Source organism: Phalacrocorax aristotelis, chromosome 1 (assembly GCF_949628215.1).
Source record: "Phalacrocorax aristotelis chromosome 1, bGulAri2.1, whole genome shotgun sequence".
In the NCBI taxonomy this organism is placed as follows: domain Eukaryota; kingdom Metazoa; phylum Chordata; class Aves; order Suliformes; family Phalacrocoracidae; genus Phalacrocorax; species Phalacrocorax aristotelis.
Genome location: NC_134276.1, coordinates 37,568,385 through 37,588,263, shown reverse-complemented (window position 1 = coordinate 37,588,263; position 19,879 = coordinate 37,568,385). Strand labels below are relative to the sequence as shown.

At 35.8% G+C, this 19,879-nt stretch overlaps 1 long non-coding RNA gene across 2 annotated transcripts in view; it reads right to left on the bottom strand.

Annotated features, from left to right (window-relative positions):
* LOC142054857 (uncharacterized) overlaps positions 1-10,331 on the bottom strand; it is a 42,787-nt gene extending 32,456 nt beyond the window's left edge. The window contains exons 1-2 of one of the 2 annotated variants that reach the window (XR_012659681.1): positions 9,841-10,331; positions 437-5,614 (exon numbers count right to left, since the gene is read on the bottom strand). This is a non-coding gene — a long non-coding RNA (uncharacterized LOC142054857). The remainder of the gene's footprint in view (positions 1-436; positions 5,615-9,840) is intronic. The other variant, XR_012659682.1, reaches the window with a different exon arrangement.
* Positions 10,332-19,879: the final 9,548 nt, after the last annotated feature.

The window sequence follows — 19,879 nt, the reverse complement described above, 5'->3', positions numbered from 1 at the left end:
CCATTCAAAAACCATACTTGCAGCTATACTTTCAGAGAAATAATCAGTTTGATTGTAACTAAACTGTGGAGCCAATTTCATTATAACCCCAGCCGTGCTACTGAGCAACAATATTAGATTGGAGGAATGTGAATAAGCATTAATGATGTAAAATAAAACCATTGTGAGGGCAATATAAGGAAATGTAAGTAACAGGTAAGAAAGAAGAAATATTATTTCATCAAATTTATAGCGGTTAACATACAGAAATATGCCATACTTAACAGAAAAGATGAATGATAAGCAGAAGTCGAGTCGAGCTATTGTGAAGCCACAGGTAGAGGTGATCAGAAACATCAAACCACCAAATAATCCAACCATCAGCTCATACAATGTCATGGCAGAAAATAAGACTATGTACTGCAGTAGAATATGTCATGCCTTAAAATAGTCTTACCTTGAAAAAAGATGAAGCAAAGCGATGAGGTTCATATGGAATACTGTGTACCAATAGCAACCAGCAGAGCAAAGGGAAGGGAAAAAAACGGTCCAAAGATGAAATTCCCATATCAATGATGGTAACCGAAATAAGATAAAGAGAATTGATCAATGCACTTGAACAATACAGAAGCTTAAGTACAGATAGAAGCAAAAGTTACATGATTTCTTTTTTTAAATCACACCAATTAAAATCGCATTTTTCTTTCTTCTGTTAAATGTCTCATCTGGGTCTAAATAACAGCTTCATTTATATTGGTATGCAAAAAGGTTTGTTTTATTAAAAAAATAGATTTTATAGATTCTATCATTCATGTAAACTGATCTCAGGGATTATTATAATGTAACTTTGTGGCTTCTGCCATGATAATTCTTCTCAGAATAATTTAGTAAAATGCAAAAAAGGAGGAGGAAAAGGAAAATAAGTGACATGACCACACAAATATGTAGGATTTTGTTTTCCATCATACTGCAAAAATAGGTATAGTAATTAAATATGGTTTATTTTTAAGGTAATTTCCCTAATCTTTTGTCTGGTCATTAGTATTTCTCTTTTAAATTAACAGATTTAGGAATAAGCTCTGAAGACTTTCCAAAAGTAACAACAGGTAGCCCGAAAGACTTTAATACTATTTATTCATAGCCCTCAAAAATATAATATTTTGGGTCCATGCTGAAACATTATCAAAAATAAATTTTAAAGATTAATTTATTTGGGCCTTCAAAAATGCGCATGATTTTTCACACTTAATTCAGTGGGAAAAGCATGTGGGTGTCTGAAGGCAAAATTTGGCCTCTGTGGCTACAAGCTCTCAAAGAAATTGGTCTTGAACACAACATGCACTATACAGTAGTTCTATTATACTGTAGAGCTGCTGCCCTAATTTAAATAGAACTGTGATCTTTAAATGGGACTTTTTCTTCATACCCTTTGGGTCCTCTGTTGTTTTGTGGAAAGCAGATGATCTACTATTAAGCTGTACAACTAAACTAATTTATCATAAGTGATTATGTCTTAGAAACCATTGGAATAGAGATACATTGTCTTGTGTTATCACTTAAATTTTCCTAAAAGTTTGAGAAATCAATGTATTTCTTTTTTAAAAAGTAAATGTAGCAATAATTGATAATATGTCGGCAACCTAGGGAAGAAACAAAAAGTAAAACATCAAACTAAAAAACTCTAGAAAAATAAAAAGAAAAAAGAGGAAACCTTCAAGGACATTTTGTGCAAGACATTCCCACTGAGTTATTTTAAGATGAAAAAAAAGCAACCATGAATAAGATGTAATAAGACAAGGCTGATAATAAGCAGTCAAATATAGGAAGTGTCTTGATTAGTTCAGATTTTTCAGTTATTCTTAACACACTGAACAATATATAATAGAAGCAACATTCTTTAAATCTTAGAATTTTTGTCAAGATTTTCTAATTATGAGATCACTATTACTGTGTTCTTAATTTCTCTCCTCCCTCAGTGATTTTACTGTTGTCTTATGCTCTGCATTTGGTGATTGCTGAACTGAGGCACTCCTTGTTCCTACAATGCATTCTTTAAACCGTTAACTACTGGGAAAAGGTACCCCTATGTCTCTCGCTGCTCTTGGGTACTGAAAGAGCCTAGAATGCAACCTAAGCTTTCACATAAACTATATCAGTGCTTCTCCTGTAGCTCATTTTGAAGTCTTTGGGGTTTGGTAATGTATCGAAGAGGTTATGTAGAAGTACCTACACGCTGTATTCTATCTGATACAGTTCCTGTCTTACTCGGCAAAGGGCAATCGTTGTGGAGGTTGTTTTTGTTTTAATTGAGTGCTACATCTAGCAGCAAAGTCACTAATCAACTTTCTTGCTAATGCTATTTTGAGAGCTGGATCTCAGTATCCAAATGCATTTCTTTTTATATATTCTGAACAAAACACTAGACTGTCATCTACTTGTACAGAAAGAAACAGTTATAAATATATTATCACTTCTGTGTAAGTGTTTAAATACCTAAGATCACAGTAATGATCACGATAATAATACCTCTACTGTCTTTGCTGTGCTCGGTAATGCATGCCAGCACATTGGCTGTGTCTAGCTGATACAGAGTAGCATCTTAGAATCATTAAGGTTGGAAAAGACCTCTAGGACCATCAAGTCCAACCGTCAACTAAGCTATGTCTCCTGAACCATGCCCTGAAGTGCCATGTCTACACATCTTTTAAATACCTCCAGGGATGGCAATTCTACAGTCTCTCTGGGCAGCCATTAAGGCATTCTTACTTCTCATTTCTTAACATCCCTTTGTGGGATGCATGCATCTTATGATATTTACTCCGATCCCTTATCTTGAAATCCCATTTACACAATAGATTTTTTAAAACTGAAAAATGTTAAAACTAATAGATAAGCTTTTTCAAAGGAATATGTCGTAATTCCTGCATCTGTCCTAGAAATTGGGGGGGGGGGGGAAGAATTTTTTCCTCAAGCCCAAACAACTTATCCAGTCACTTCATTTTTATTCCTTTGGGTATTTTTATGAAAAGACAAATTGTCTATAAGACAGTGTCACACTGAGTCATCCCACTTGGGTCAGATGCCTACATTTCAGGCAAGGAAATGTCAAAGTGAAGTGTGAGAAAATCACCCTTACTGAATACTCATTTAACCATCCTATAAGGAATCTGAGGGCTCCCAGCAATTCTATTGACAGATTATCTTCTGTCAATATACTTGTGAGGCCACAGGTTTTCCTTTGGAATAATCTACCTTTTTTTTTTTTTATGGAAACACCATAAAAATTAATAGAAATGATCCCTGAACTGAGGAGTATGCACGGAGATATGAAATGTGACTTTCTGAGTAATAAATGAGGCAAGTGGCAAAGGCTGTGACAGATGGGTAGGTTATTACAATGAGGTAATTTGGTTACTCATCTAGAGTTAGAACTCTGATGTAACATCACAAAAAATGTTTTAAAAATATAATCACAGCAGTTGCTGCTTTACTTGGCTAATACCTTGGAGTCCTGCAATAAAAAAAGGTGATTGCTGGGTCTCAAAAGAGATCTTTAACTCATACTCCACTGAAAGAGGTCTACCAACATTCTCCTGAAGTCGATGAGGGAGATATTGAGGCTGATATCAACAGTGGCAGGTATGAGAGACAATCAGAGATAAAGTCCAACAACAACAAAAAAAGATTACTTAGAGAAAGGACTTGGATATCTGGATCAGAAAGATGAATTCAGTGCACTGATATTTCAAATGGCTCAAGACTTATGAATAGAACAGGATTTAGGTTTTCCTCCATGGAATTATTCCAAACCAGAAAGATCCCTGAAACAGCCTGACTAAGAATTCTTTCCTGATTTAGGTCACAAACTAAGTTACACTCAATTTTGTCTTCTGTGTTTTATAAATACTAACTTGTGGTTTTTGGGTTTTTTTCCCCTACTTTAGCTTTTAAATGAGAATAGCCTGTAACATGCAATGTGGAGAAGTAGTGATAGTGTCAACTATCTCCAGCTCTGTAACTTGTCCTTTTTGAATGGCTCTTCCAGAAGTTCAAATTCTCATTTTCAGAACTGCAAGGGTCTTTGGAATAGATAACCTCCTCAAAGCACAAAAGTGGTTCATCTCAATGTGTATGAAATTAAGCAGGTACAACAAAAGGCCAGCTTTGCTGAACAGGGAACACCAGTCTGAACCCAGCCTGAAGAAAGCAAGCTTATGAAAGGTGAAAGTGGGGACAGGATACCTCAGACAAATAAGGAAGCATTGCCCATGCAGGCACTGAAGGAATTAGGAAAAGCCAAATTTCAACTGCGCTTGAAGCTGGGAAGGTTCTGTGAAAGACAACAAGGACTTCTGTGAGTACACCGTCAGGAAAAGGAACACCAGGTATACTGTGGGCCTTCTGCTGAATAGATAGGACAGCCTAATAATAAGGGTCATTGAAAATTTGAGGTATTTTCCTTGCCTCAGTTTCTGTTGGCAAGGGGTGTTCTCAGGCCTCCCAGGTTTCTGTGCTCAGCTGGGCAGTTTAGGGAAGAGTAGTATCACTAGAAGAAGAATATCTAGTGATGGATTCTTAAGGAAATTGGACATGCACGAGTCCATGAGGATGGATGGGATATATTCAAGGGTGCTGGGGAAGCTGATAGATGTCTCTGTGGTAATTGAAGATAGGCCTGTGAAGGCAAAAATGCACATTATAATTGTCTTCAAAAAAGGCACTAGGAGGATTTAGAGGACTACAGGCTGGTCAGCCTAATATATTTAAGAACCAAATCCTTCTGGAAACCATTCCAGGGACACGAAATGCAAGAAAATGGCTTGGAATAAACAGCATGTATTTATCAAAGGAAAAATCATACCTGACCAACCGGAATTATGATGAAATAGCTGGACAAGGAGAGAATTGTTGTTGTTTACCTTGACTTTAGTGAGACATTTGACATTTGGCATTTCGGTAACCAAGGCGAGGTAATATAGACTTGCACCCTAAAGTGGGTAAAAAACTAACTGTTCTCAAAGTGTAGCAGTCAACTGTTCCAAGTCTAAATGGCAGCCACTTGTGAGTGGTATTTCCTGGGATCAGTTGTGGGCCTGATACTGCCTAACATCTTCACTGGAGACCCCTGCCACAGAAAACCAGGCATCTCAGTGAATTCTCCAAAGACTCCAAACTGGAGGGAGCAGACAGTGAGCTAGAGGTCAAGGTCCAACATTCAAAAGGGATCTTGACAGGCTGTAGAAATGGGCTGACAGAAACCTCATGAAGTTTAACAAAAGCAAACAAAAATTCCTGAATTTGTGACAGAATAACACATTGCAACTGAACAAGTTGTGGTTAATTAGCCAGAAAGCATCTCTGGAGTAAAAGTGGGGAATCTGGGGGTCTGAAGGACAACAACCTGAAAAATATCCAGTGGACAGCAACCAGCAACGTGTTCTCATAGTGATGAAGGCTAACTACACTCTGGTTAGTGCAGCAAATAGGTTGAAGGAATTGTGTATTCTTCTCTTCTCAACCCTTCTGAAACAGTATCTGAAATATTGTATCCAAGTTTGGACTCACCAGGAATGAAAGAATAAAGTCCAGATGAGGGTTCTAAGGTGGCCAGGGGTCTGGAGCACATGGAGTATGACTTGAAGATGAGGACGTGTGAAGCAGACAAGTTGGGGGAAGAGAGAGGAGAAAGAAGAGGGTTTGAGTTGCTCTTTTCAACAACCTAAAGGATTATTATAGAGCAGTGAAAGGGAAAGACTCTTTTGAAGCTGCACAATAAAAAGGTAAGAGAAGTTGCTGCAAGGGATATATATACAAATATATCTCCATCTATATATATACACTGGATATAATTGTCACAGTGGAGGTGATTAAGCACTGGAACAGGTTGCCCGCAGAGGTTGTGGTATCTTCCCCCTTTCAAAACTCAACTGGACAAGACCCAGAGAACCATGGCCTACCTTTGATGTTGAGGTTGCTTTGAGCAGGAGGTTGACCTGCTCGGGTGGCCTCCAGAGGTGATGAAAGTTTTGTTCCCCAGACTATTTAAAGTTGAACAGTTTTACAGTGTAGTAAGTTTAAGATGCAATGCTCACTAGATATTAATCAGGAAGTGGTATGAAATGTCCACTAATCAGCAAAAATCACTGAAATTTCCATTGTGTGAGGAATAGTGAGGAACAATCTCTGGCATGTGCATTATGTGCAAACTGTGGGAAGTTTTAAACAGCAAGAAATGAACATGAGAGCTGCTCATTAGACCATGTCCTCATTCAGCTTCGCCCTTCACTTTCTTTTGCCATTTACAGTGGTACAAAACAAGGTGGAAAAGGCTCACAGATAGGAATTACAACATTTTACAGTTCCTTAGCAGAGTAAGTGTCTGTCCATTAAAGTCCGAGAGATTACGATTCTCTGCTATGTCAGTTTTACATTCGCACAATGCTGTTTATTTCAACAAATTTTCTTATTCCTACCATTTGGCATAAAGCAGTGAAAAATCGAATACCTCTTTGTAGAGTAAGCCATTAGGCATACAGATATGTATATTCATGACCAGTCTCATGGAAAGAAGCTAATTTCAAAACTTTCCATTATAAAGTCTTATCCCACTGGAAAACAACAGATCTGCAAAGAAATGAATTCTTTTATTCTTTAAAAAAAAGGAGCTGCAGCAAAGTTATGCTTTCCAAAGTCAATGTGAATCCTCCTGTTTACTACAGTGAGAGAAAAATGGGCTCCAAAGTAGTTTGCATAGTTTCCTAATACGAAAAGCAACACAGAAGTCTATTTTTTAAAGGGATTTATTTCATTTTATTGATCAGTTGCTTACTCCCTACTGGCTTTTCTCAGTCTTTATAAGGAGCTTCACATCTTTGGGTCAGAAAGATAAATTATTTAGATGGGAAGTGCTGAAAGCAAAAGAGCTACTTGACCTAGCGGCAAGCTACAGTCTTGCTGGTTTTCTTGTCCCCTTTAATGATTGTAGCCTGTCATTCTGTTTGTGCAATGTGATAAATGTAATTTTGAAAGCAATGCTAGTGTTTCGAAACCTAGATAGTGCACCAGACAAATAATGGTTTAACTAGACACTAAGCTTATACCTTCTGACTTCTGTATAGAAAACCTAGCTGGTTAGAGTAGTACTAGCTGCATAGATAATTTAGGAGAAAAAGGGCATCCATATCCAACAACCTCAAGTCTTTTCCAACATCATGTTATTCCAGTTTTAAGTTTGTGCACTGAATCACACCTGTTGCTGGTGCCATACAGCACCACTGTGAACATATGAGTTCCTAAGCCAATAACTGTGCACCCTTTTCAACCTCAGTGTTGCAATATGAGGACCCTGTGGGGCACTGCAGCTGGAGCCATATCTCCTAGGGACGTGGCATATGGTACAAAGCATGCTCGCTACACTTAATCTTGTTTTATTAATAGACCCACCATGCCAGTGTCAAAATAGAGCTTGAGGATGCATCAGCATTAGACATTGTGACTGACTAGGACTCAGATTCAGGAGAGAGTATACCATGTAAGCTGTAGGCAGGCACATGACAGCACCACTGGCCATAACCATGCCGAACATGATTATATGTCAGGAGTTTTCAAACTTTTGTGATTTCTGGGTGACATAGATCACTTCAGAAATATATTTTATTTGCTGTAGAGGATATGTGGAATTGGTCTTCCCAACCATTTATCTTAGTTCCCTTAGACACGTCTCTAGGACCATTGTAGATAATGGACCACAAGTAGAAAACACCAATACATACAGTTGAAGAAGTTAATTCCTCCTATGCAGATTCTAGTGTTGGGTAGAACTGAGAATGCGTGACTAATGAAGTAATCTTTTTCATCTTCTTGGTGCAACTCTTTAGCTAATCTGTCATAATTATAAGACTGTCTGTGCATCTGCAGTAGTCAACACCTTCACAGATCTGGTGCTTTTCTAGTTGGTATTAAAAGGTGTGAATTTCCTGTCAATTACACTTATGCAAGGAAAGAATATTTCTGCTGAGACCAGAGATATAACTGAAGCAAGATTCAAATTTACCGGCTTAGGACCTCATTGTTTTCTACTTTGTATCTTCTGTAGTTTTTCAAAGAAATTCAAAGACACTATGAAATGGTACATTTGTCCTTGGTAATATTTTATACTGACTTACTCAATAGTCAGTGATTACGGAAGAAAGCTTGGGTCTGAACTACATATAAAAACACATTTTCTTTTTTTTTTTTTTTGTTGGCTGTGAGGCTATGAGAAGTGGCCTTGAAGAATATATGAAACATAATTGCATTACCTGAAAAGTGTAAAGGTACTCCACTGGAGCTGTAAGTGAGGTTTAACATACAAGGCCATGGAGAATCAAACTCTTCCATCTAAAGTTTGGACTCCATATCTCTGAGTATAAAGCCCCCATTAATGTTTTAGTAAGGCTTAAAAGCTTCATTTTCTGTTGGGAAAACTTATTATAGCATTAAAAAATACTCAAATAGGCTTTTCACAGGGAAAATGAAGTTTTAATGCTTCAAAAATTGCCATGGGGACTTCCTGTTTTGAGAACTTCCAGCACAACTACCCTCTGTTGCTTTAAATAACTTTTTTCTAAACACTAAAAGAATTTAAAAATAACAAATTGCTTTTCCAGTTAAGTTGGGAGAGGCATTAATTATGGAAATTTAAGGTAATATAAATAGACTATAAGCTTCTGCAGTTAAAATATTTTTTGGTAGTATTAAAACTATATTGGTCTCAGAGGGTGTAGGTACCAGTTGTGCTGCTATACAGTACTGAAGAGGAGAATCAGAGGCATTTTTAGGGTGTGATTCATCTGGCTTATTTTAGGCATCTGGTTTAAGATTAAAAAAATTGCATCTTAAAGGTTGGACCAGATGATCTTTTCAGGTCCCTTCCAACTTGGGCTGTTCTATGATTCTATTGATTGACTTAAAAATTTCCAGTTCTCTGCATTGATTGTACATGCTTCATGAGGTGATCCCACTGTATGTCTGTATTTTGTCAGATTAACCTTCCCATTTTAGAGACTGACATAACAGTATTTCAAGTTGAAACAGTTTACTGCACAATCATTACAAGACATGGAAACCAATTAAATTTTTGTCTGAATAAAATGTGTACACTCTTCTCTCCATTCCAGAATATTGCAAGGTTTCCAGAGACAAAACCAGATTGTGTTTTATTTCTTTTGTATCCAACAGTAGACAATTCTTCTTCCCAGCAATTTTTTCTCTGCTAAGAGATGTGTTAGTATATCTTCTTTTTTATAACCTCAAAATGGTTACAGAGAAAAGTATGTGTTAAAGGATTTATGATGCATCAACATCTATAGGTAAATTTTATGCATTGCTGACTTTAAGTATCTAGACATCTATCAACATGAGAAGAAGTTGTAAATTGGCTGAGGTTATGAGACTACTCATCAGGCTGAAAAAAAGATCACGTCTGTAATGGTAGATCCCAAGTAGCTAAGAAGGAGTGAAACCTTGCTGACTCTAGATAAAATTTAAAACATCCTTAGTTTCTGCATATTAGATTAATATTTTCTTCTGTTTTTCACATTTTATTTCTTCTTTCTTAATTTGTTTCTTGCTATACTGTTTTTTATTTCTTTTCTGAGGAAGCAGCTTGCCAAACAATCATTTCATTTTGGGGAGCTGCAATGTGAACTGTCATAGATGTATTCTGAGAGTAACCTAATCTTCACTTGGTATCATTTTATACCCTCTTTGTGGCAATGGAAGTTACCAACAGTGATGCAGAAAAGAGGAGAAGCACATCTCTTAAGAAACAGATTAGAAGTATTTTTATCTTGATAAGTAAATGGCAATATCAATGCTTACCAGTGGAAGAAGAAGAAATCAAACACTAGCTGGGTACAGGAGTAAAAATAAAAGAGAAAAAGCTATTCCAGAAGCCAGGCTCAGCTCTTGTATGGAGATGTCTTGGTAAAGGAACTACTGGAAAGCAAAGGTAGCTTTATGACACCTTTGTGTCTGGAGTCTTGTCTGGTCTTTGATGCATGTCAGCAGCAGATTGATTGGGAATGTATACAGAGCTGTCACGACCTTTTCCTCTCTCTCTTTTGCCCTCAGGACCAAATCAACAGGGAGAAAGTAAAATAACAGAGAAGACAAGCCTGGGAAGAGTTTACTTTTACCTCTGCTGACAAAAAGTTCTGAGGTAAAAATTTCATGCTAGGTTTGCATTCAAACCCTATTTTTCACCACTCGTATTTTACTAGCTTTTCATATCGAAGGAGCTAACAATCCTGGATGGTCCTCAAATACTAAAAATGACAAAGAAAAAAATATCCACAAATCATTCCTCAACATAAATATGGACACAGTTGCCCCAGAGTTACAGGACAAGTTCATAGAACACTCCTGGGTGAACTGCAAACATTAGAGCAAGCTGAACTGTCTGCCAACACAAGAACGTAGGTCACCTGCCTAAATCTCTTAGAGTATTGACAAAAAAATTCCTTCAATATTGAGAAAATCTATAGGGTTTTTAAAATTTAAAACTAGTCTGAATGGGATATAGTAAAAAAGTGGTTTACAGCTCAATTTAAATTCATAATACCGTATTTTTATTACCGAAAAAGGCAATTTGAATACGTGTACTGTGATTTCATAAGAATGTCAGTTGTTCTTTCAGTAATTTTGCTGGTTAGTTCCTGTATCTTTTACATCCTCTTACCTCTCTGGATATTAAATATGAATCTAGATGAACAGTGGACATGCTTAAATTCTGTACGTGTGTCTGCAGGCACATATATACATAATAGATCCAAAGATCCCAAAAATTTTTGCAACAATTACAAATTAAAATTATAACAAAACAATTGAAATAGTGGACAGAATAGGACTGCATAAGGCATAGATTGAAATACTGTTGACTTCATAAAATGAAACTTGAAGATGAAAGGCTACCATGCATTTCAATTTGCCTGAGAAAAAAGAAAACTTGTGGCTTTTTTTTACTTTGTTTTTAGCTTACTGTTCAGTCCCCTGGGCTAAATATGATCTGAGATGCTTCATCCTGACTTTGTGATCAGACAGTGAGAAGGTAATTTTGTCAGAAGAAAGTCTACTATTTGAGTATTTGAACATATTTAAGCTTGAGACAGGCAACAAGTTTGTCTGCTTTTCCATTGTAGCTGCAGTTCAGGGGATACTCAAGACAAAGGAACCTAGGGAACTTCATTGCTGAAACAATGTCATTTTCAGGCTATAAGCATTACATTCCTGGAATTCAGGACTATACTCCAACTAAGCCTTACTTCAAGCATTTCTCTTGGATAAAAGCCAAGATTTTCTCTATACAGTTTGAAGCAAAACAAGTGATCCAATTTTTTGGCCTCATTTTCCCTTTTAAAACCTGTTTTCCTAATTTTCCTAAACCTTCAAGCTCACATTTTCTGGTAGGCTTCAGGATAATTTTGGAAACTGTTTCCAAAAATGGTTTAGATTCTTCCAAGAAATAAATTGGAAAAATACTTTGTCTATAAAACCTTTTACTAAACTGAATGATAATTAAAAAAAAAAAAAAGGAAAAAAGGTAAACCATAATCCCTGTATAAACCAGTTACTTAAGCTATAATGACTTCTTGTTCTGGAAAGGGGGTTTGGTATTTGGAAGGTGAAGATTTGTGTCTTCTTTTGTGTTTTCCATAAAGAGGTGCTTACATTTTTATTGAGTATGCATCTTTGCTTCCCTCTTCCTCAACAAAGTATTGATAGACACTTTTCCAAATATTTCTATGTACTGTACATGTACTCCATCATAGAATCAATGACTAAAATTTCGTAACAAGGGCATCACCACATGAAGAATATTTCTCTTATCATATGGGGAATAGGGTAGCCAGCCTGGTCATATCAGGTGAGGTTAGCTGCCTTAAAAACTAATGGAGGGGTTTCTTACCATTGCTATTCTCTACTTGATATCAGGCAGGGGAGGAAGACGTTAAAATAAAATAAAATAAAATAAAATAAAATAAAATAAAATAAAATAAAATAAAATAAAATAAAATAAAATAAAATAATAAAATAAAATAAAATAAAATAGGTGTGCCTTGGTTTTGCTTGAAAAAGTGGAAATAAATATGGTTTTCTGTGAACATTTAATCCTCAAGCCCTAGATTTTTCTTCACCTTGTCAGGTCGTGCTTCCAACATGCTGAGGCTTTTTATACCATAGTAAATCAATGCTTTGGTTTTCTAATAGGTACAGTACCATACTTCTTTTTACATATTTCTTCCTAAAGCCTTTGTAGGCCAATAGATTGAAGATCTCTTCTTTTAACACTTAACTCTTTTCCTGCAGTTGTCTCAAGGAGTTATCTGGATAAAGAGAGAGCAAGGTTTTGTTTGTCAAATCTTGCTAAATAACTTGTGGGAGGAATGAATACATCACTCTATTTTACCAGTAGTATGGAAGCACTTCTTGTCATTCTGGTGGTTAAAACCAGCTTTGACTAATTATACTACGAAAATCTTCATAAAGACAAAATTACTGGTAGCTTGAACAGATGCAATTTAGTTTACTTCAGAAACATTTTACCTCTCTGCATCAGTGCTAATTAAATGTTGCTTAAATCAGGACCTAGAGTTCTCATCAAGCAGTTGATAACAGCAGAATTAAGGAAATAATCCCCGTTCCCTTTAATAATGGATTTTTGATTACTGATAGAAACTACAACATTCCATCTGACTGCCGACAAGGGGTGCATCCATTACACATCTGGGTTCCCAATATGCTGGAATTATAAAGGAGAAAACCACAGCTGCAAAGCTAACACTCTGACTCATGTCTGAGTTGCACAAGAGAAATCTTCCCATGTGAAAGTTCATTCAACTTTTGAGCAGAGAAACTAGAAATTCAGGAAGAGAACAAAGGTAAATGTTCATATCTGACTAGGTCAGGCTGGGTTCCTTCATAATCGATGTGAGGCATTCTAGGGCACATTCATCTCAGGCTGCAGTTGGTATCTACTATAGACCTTAAACATCAGTGATTTCCCTGATGAATACTCTGATGTCTGATAGCAATTTCTGTGGGTCATAGCTCAGATGTTGCAGAAAACCTCAACAAAAGGGTAGGTCAGTGAAATAGTAGCTGACATACAGACAGGTCCTCATGTGGACAGTGTGTGGTGGGGTCAAGATATTACAGTAAGATTTAACTTAGTATTTTTTTCTGTGACAGATGTTGTGCTATTACATTATTACATATTGGTTAAAAATATCCTTTTAGTCTAAAATCATCCCTAACTTTGGAAGTAAATAAAACTCTCTTAATCTAGATAAAGAATTAAACAGCAGAGCATTTTTATAAATCTCTATTTACAATATGTTCAAGATGGGCAGTTATCTTCACGCTATTTGATAAAACCTCACCGAATGATAAGTATAAACTCAATACTTGATAAATTGCTAGAACAATTAATAAAGCAGATAAATTGTAAGCACCTGGAGGAAAATAACTTGTAAATAGTAGGCAACATGGGCTCATCAAAAACAAATCATGCTGAACTAACCTCATTTCTTTCACTGATAGGATAACAAGCTTAGCGGATAAAGGAAATACTGTGGACATACTACGTCTTGATTTTAATAAAGAATTTGATACAGTTCCACATGACATTCTCATAAGGAAACTAGAGAAATGTTGATTAAATGCAATCTCTGCTAAATAAATACAATGCAGAAGAGAAGAAAAAAAAAATAACAACAAATAAAACCAACCCACAGAGCAATTATTAATAGTTCAGTGTCAGGTTAGGAAGAAGTATCAAGTGTGGCCTACAGAGGTCTGTTCTGGGTCATGAGTCTAGTTCTGCTTAATGTTTTCACTGTGTGCAAGGAAAACAAAATAGAAAGTATGCTAATGAAAAAAGCAGAAGACAAAAAATAAGACCAAGTTACATCTCCTTGGATTCCTATAAGTAGTGCCACAAAGCTTTTAAAACAAACCAGAAAATAAGCAGCACAAATCTCTGCAAAATCTTTACCCACTCTTTGAATTGTCAGCAATGTCATAGGAAGGAAAGCTGATTTTCCCTGGGCTCGGTGAGTCAGGATGGTTCACTTCCCCACACAAGAATCTTCCATAGAAAGTTCAGGCTGGATCAGAAACTCAAAGGGCTTTTTATGAAGCAATGAGCTTCACATTGAAGTAAATCCTGAGATGTAAGCAGATCGTGATCAAATCCCATCTATACTCATTTCTAACCTTTTGAGAGTCTTCTGGGACAGAATGCACAGTACAGATACACTTGTTTCTCTCACCTTATGAGTTTATAGTATATAATTAGTACTGCTAGGAATGGGGATAGGTTCCAAAAAATCTGAAATAGTCAATTTTAATCTTTAGTTATGTCACTTTTAAATTGGTTCAGGTAAGTAAAAAGAATCATAGATAAAAGTAACAATTATATATGTAGTCAATGTTACCAGCACAAAGAAAGGCCTGGCCCATGATTAACTAAAGGCTAATGAACTGTCTGATAACATTACAAACCCATGAATATTACGAAGTTGTAGTGTATGTACAATAATCAAGTAAACAGACAATTAACTGCTTGATAACAATCAAACTTTAGACAGAGTGTTGCATTCAGTTTTAGGTTTCACTTAGAAAAGAAGAAAAAATGGAAAAAGTTAGAGGGAAAAACAACTATAATCTAGAAATATATAAAGAAATATTAGTATGACAGGGACATTTATTCTTATTAATTGATAAAGGTAAAATAAAAACTAATGGGTGGAATCAACAGGGATAGATTAAAATAAATGTTAGACCAAACAGAACATACAAAGCTTCAATTACATAATTTTATCAATTGCTTTAATTATATAACTTTATCAATTACAAACAAGTCAGTGCTCCAGCTCTTCAATTATGTAAGTTTACTTAAATTACATAAAATCATATTACTTTTTGTTTTCAATTATATACCTGTAACTTTACCAATGCTACAATCTCCATGGTCTGGAAAGGCATCATAGGAAAAGACTTCACCTATAGATATAGTGCAGAAATGCACAGAACAAGTAACATTAAGTTTGTGGAATACCAACCGCAGTATGCTTTTACCAGTTCCATACACATTTGAAGGGCTACACAGATACACAGAAATTTTAAACACCAGACAGTAATTACCCCCTGAGGAGCATTAGTGATTTCAGAAGGTTTATTTTCTGAATAAATACTGATAGGAGGCGGTATGATTTGCCACCTAAGCGGCAGAGGTCTGAACAGACATGCTGGGTTAAGGAAATAATATCATCATCATCCTCTTACAGGATGGAGAATTAGAGCCCAATTGGTGTTAAGAGTCCATCATATCTGAATTAACACGTAACTTGTTGGCATTTCTGCTACAGTGCAAATGTTGGCATATGTAGGCCAGATAATTGTCACTCGTCTTCAGCTACCTGAGACATCTAAGTCAGGTGTTTAAACCTTGTATTTTCCTCTTATAGACAGCATAGATCTTTGCAAATATTTTGTGAGGAAGACAAAGCAACAAGTCATAATCCTTTCCCTGTTTTGCAGAGCAGTTGAGGAGGTGGCAGATATTTTAACTTTCACAGAGTCCTTTTAACTATATTTTTTTAGAGCTAAAGTTGGTGGTTAAAGAGGAAAGAGAGAGCAAAAAATGGGAACGTATGTGCTTGTCTGCAGGTGATTAAGTGACAATGTTATTCTCAGCTAGAAAAGAGGTATGGGAGAAGATTAAATGCTCTGTGAATGACAGAGAAGCAGGCTTTGCAATGAAGAAAGAAGAAAAAAATCAGAAAAGGAGTAGAGGTAGGAAGGAAATAATAAAGGGATAAAGGAAATAGTATGTTTGAAATAAGGAAAAAGAGACTGGAAAGAATGGAAAATAGCAAAAAATGAAAGGCTGCAAAGAAGCACAAATTTATGCATATAGGCAATAGCCACGTTTACATATAGTTCTGGTAAGCTAGTGTTAAATGTTGTTAAATTAACAATGACTGTTTAATCACAGCTATTTCTGCTATTTCTTTTTCACTAATGTTGTCTAGCACGGCTGGGATAGTCTTTATGTGAGCCATAGTGTTCTTTTGTCAGGTGAATGAGAAACAGACTATATTTGCTACAGACTGTCCTGGGGGCTCAAAGAAGATAAATATTTACACTAACACGTTCCAAAATCTATTTTTGAAGTAAACCTGTAAGCTGCACTGGATTCTTTCTGATGCTTCACTCCATCAAATTTTATTAAAGCACTAGCCATTTGAGGACATGCAGTATGTCAACTCTTATATTAACAAGAAAAGTCTGTCAGATAAAAATCAGATAAAAATTCTGAAATTTTAAATAGGTATTACCCAGAACTGCTAATACTGAAGAATTAGTCCCGATTTAGCTAAAAAAAAATAAAAATACTTCCACCTTTGGAGAAAAAGAATTTGTCTGCTTTAAGATTGTCTTATAATATACTCTTACCTGTAAGGCTACTGGTAGGGCACCTTCTAATATAATTTTGTGTGACACAGTGTTTCACTGTTTAATGTGTGCATTTCAGTGAGTCTACATTTACAGTTTACTTTTCCAGCTTTATTCACTTTAATCATTAATTTTAAGTTATTTAGCTCTGCAACAATACATCTTCAGCACCATCTTTACCAGCTATATAAAAGAGTACAGGAAGATTCCTCTCTGTTCTCAATCATACAGTTTTAGTAAGAGGAAGATGACAGTGTAATCTTCTAACGATAACTCATGTAGAAACATTTTCACAGTCTTAGAAGTGAAGTGTCTTTGTTACAGAGTCAGCAAATGAGGAGATGTACAGAAGTCAGATGTGAGTGAAGCAGTTCTGGGCTTTTCTTCCAGTTGTTCTGCAGGTTCCAGTATTGCTTCTTTACCGTACATCAATGCAGGATTAGTTGTATTAATTTATGTGAAAATGCTTTTTTTTTTTTCCTCAATCCAGCTAATATAAGGATGGCTGCTTTTTTCTGTGTGTATGCAGTTTTATTTCACTAAAGGCTCATCTCTCATGCATATTCACTGTTGATTACAGGCATGGAACAAAGCTCTGAAAAGGTAAAAAGGAAAATGCCCACTGAAGAAAAACATATGGAAACACATGCAGATCTCATAAACACTCCAACATTCATAAAGCCAGAGGAAATGCGTGTATTAGCTGCTGTGACATCCTTGCCACGATGCCCACTCTCATTGGATGATGTATAACAAAAACATTTCTCCCAAAGAAAAGTTGCTTTGACAGGACTGGCTCCCACTGTGGGATATTTTTGTCAATTTAAAACCAAAAGCAGTCTATATAATTTCTATGCTACCCTAATTTCAACCAACACTACATAGTAACTAAATTCACATCTCTTTTAACCCAAATTTCCCAGCCTCTATGAGAAACCAGATTTATATATATTTCCAAACTATATCTGAATCCGTATTTTTATATACTTCCTATACCTTACATTCTATACCACAAAGGAAAAATTAAAAAGGAAAAAAAAAAAAGAGATTACAGAAGAGAAGAGGATGTTTTGAAACTAAATTGAAAAATGATCTTTATATATAACCTTCCTAGATCTCTCCCAGTGAATCCCATAAGCCTCAAGAAAGGCTGGAAGTTAAATTATTTTTCTGGGTATTCCTTGGGTATCTAGACTGGGAATCTAGGTGTTAGTGTACTACTTAGCAAGTATGTTTCAATATGCATGTCTGAAAACTGGGCACTAATGCCATATCACCCTGTGAACCTCGCATGTGTGAACCAGAGCTCTTAAGCTGTAACTAATGATGAAACCACAAGAGGAAGTTGGTTTCTCAGGTAACAAGGCACAAAAGCATTTAAGGATTTCTAGGTCAGAATCAACTTTGTGTGTTTACCTGTTATCTGAAACTCTTCTAGCTGCTTCTGCATTCAGTGAAGTAGGTATTCATGTCTCTGGGATAAACTCCAATTGTTAATGAGTAGCTGAAGTTTCCCATTGGAACAACCTTATTCTTAATTACATAACAAAGATCGTCTTTACACTGAAAATATACATTCTAGTACTAGTATGGCAAACTATGCTGAAAAGACTGCCATTTTTCATTTAATAAAGAGTACTTTTAGACCTGGAAACGCTGGGTTCAAGTTGTGGTCTTTTGTGGTAGATCTGAGTAGAAAAAGTGGATAAATTTGAAATTAGTGCTTAAATATGTATCCTATAGGGAATTAAATTAGCTTAATGATTTACAGTAAAATAAGGTGATCTGGGGTGGTTTGATTTTTTGGGGGCCTATTTATAGAGAAGATATAGGTAAGAAATAGTGAAGAACCCCAATTAAATGAAGTTGTATTTAGTCAGGACACTGTAAGAATTGGACCAGTCAGGTCCTAATCGAATGTATGTGTTCTTCTCTTAAGTTTAGAATTAACAAGCATATAAAAAACCTGATAGAAGGGAAGATACTGTGTGAGATACTGCAATATTAGGTTACAAATTAGATAGGGGTGATAGGTCAGATTGTACTGGTGAGTGGGTATTTACTATACCTTAAGTTACGGAGATACAGAGATACTACTACTATATATAACCTCCTAGCTCCCAAGTTCACTGAAGAGTTTATATGATCTTCATGTACACTGTCAGCTACCCAGCTGGTTGGTTTTTTTTTTCAAGTGAAATGAATCTTAACCTCTGGATTTAGATTAAGTCCAAATGTATGAGAATAGATTTGCTCCAGGAATACTCAGATGCATCCATGCACACTATGTTGTCTTCCAATCCCCATTCCAATGTATTGCAGCATAGCCATCACACTATCATCTCAGGTACTTTGGACTGAAAAATCATGCACAAAAATAAAAATTACATCTTAAGACCAGAACACAGGAACCAGAAGAGACATTGGCCAAGTTATAAACCTTGTAAACATATGCATTTTTCTGTAAAGAGGGCTAACTCTAAGCAGTGTGGTCACAGTCATTTCTGCATATCCTGACTTAAGGCCCGAGGTTGTTTAGTGGCATAGGTGCACATAAAGTAAAACAAGGTAAACAAATTAACAGTATCAATAAGAAACATTCCTTCTGATTTGAATATTTCATGTCTAAATAGAAAGAGTACTGTAGGAAGGTTGCATTATTAATCACCTGAATAGAATAGGTACATTGACTGGGACATGCTAAGGGAGATGAGAGATTAAAATGGCAGAAAATTTGGTAATAATGAACAACTCAATTATTCCCATGAAGACTGGTAAAAAGCAATTCTGGGACATGTTCTAAAAATTAATTTTAAATGCTGTAATGATTGCGTCTTGGAGCAGCTATTTTTTATATAATTCTGAGCAGAACATAAGAACTTACTGAAATTTTTGCTACTGAAAAGCCATTCTGAAATCCTGACTATAGTACATTTAAATTCCTCTTCCCTAAAGGAATAGAAAAAAATAAAATGTACAGGCACACATATATACAAACAAGGAGAATGCTATGAAAATGAGCAATACTAGAAAAGCAACCTAAGAAATTAAAAAGAAAATCTTAAAAGGATAAAATCGTAGCATGTGTAATGGAAATTTTGTGAAGTTCATGGTAATCAACAGAAGTATGGTATTGATAAACAGCAGAACAAAGAAACTCTTAGAATTAAAAGCTTTCTCTCAGAAAGTGGGATTTATAGCCATGTAAGTAAGATCTGAATATCAGGAACTCTGATAAGTTTAAGGTATATTCAAGCTAGAGACCAAAAAAAGGTTTAGAGGACAATCTTGTGAGAGGCATGAAAACTAATAATAAGCCTTTTTTTCCAACCCATCAGAAGCAGAATGTGTGCCAGAGAGTCTGCAGAGCTGATAGATGATGGAGGTGTAATAGGAGAAC